Below are 1,341 nucleotides of genomic sequence, written 5' to 3' on the forward strand. Positions count from 1 at the left end.
ATATATATATATATATATATATATATATATATATATATATGGCGGCAGAGAATATAATCTCAATATTTTATTATGATTAAATAACGGTGTTAAATTTATCTTGCTATTATATAAGCAATAATCTTGTTTCCTTGCTTGGATAACTAATATTAACAACTAAATTTAACTCCATAAGTTAGAAAATCTGATAAAATTCTGATCTCTTAAATATTTAGCCAGTTTACTGCCTGGAACGTCTATGATCTCATTTCCTTCTTCCCTTGTTTCTTTATTTCTTTCTTTCTTTCTTCCTTTCTTTCTTTTTCCCTTTCTATCTATCTCAGTTTTATCGTTTATCATTCCTTTTATCTTTAACGTGGTCCAGTCGTAGGGCTGTGGCCATGTTGGAGCACTGCCTTTACAGGCTTTAGTCGAACCAATCAACTGCAGTTCGTATTTTCTTTTTCAAAAGTCTGGTACTTATTCTATCGGTCTCTTTACGCTGAACCGCTAAGTTACGGGGACCTAAACAAACCGAAACCGATTGTTAAACGATGGTGTTTAGGGACAAACTCAAAGACAAGCATACACATATATACATACATTCACACATATACGACAGTTTTCTTCAACTAAATCCATTTTCAAGTCATTAGTCAGCCTGGACCAATGATAAAAACATTTGCGCAATGTGCCACGCAGTGGAACTGTATGTGAAGCCACATGATTGTTAAGAGAGCTTCTTGAGCACAGAACCATACCTGCGCCTTTTGGTAGCATTTCAAATAAAACATCATTCTAAGGAAATTTTACAGGCTGTTAATTCCATTTTCCGATGGAAATCACAAATATACACAAGTACAACACCTGTTTTCTGGTAACTATGGATTAACAAATTTTTCAAGCCAGGTGTGGTCAATACACTCTAAATTAAACAGGCGTGGCTGTGGGGTAAGAAGTCTGCTTCCCAAACCACATGGTTCTGTGTTCAGTCCCACTGCATGGAACCTTGAGCATGTGTCTTCTACTATAGCCTCGGACCCACCAATACCTTTTGAGCGAATTTGGTTGGCGGAAACTGAAAGAAGACAGTCGTATATATATATAATATTAAAGTGTCAAATAATTGCTTATGTATATATATATAAAATATTAAAGTGTCAAATAATTGCTTATGCAGTTGTGGATGTTTCTGGTCGACACACAATCAGCCATTGACCACTACATTTATGATATGAGGACACTTTAGCAGCAGCCATCTTGTCTCAATAAAGCTATCGAGGACTCAATATTTTGATTGACCATCTTTTAAAAGATGGTAGATATGATTTTAGAAAGATTTGGCACGTATTTTTAGCAAGC

The sequence above is a fragment of the Octopus bimaculoides genome, chromosome 7 (genome assembly GCF_001194135.2).
Source record: "Octopus bimaculoides isolate UCB-OBI-ISO-001 chromosome 7, ASM119413v2, whole genome shotgun sequence".
Classification (NCBI taxonomy): Eukaryota; Metazoa; Mollusca; class Cephalopoda; order Octopoda; family Octopodidae; genus Octopus; species Octopus bimaculoides.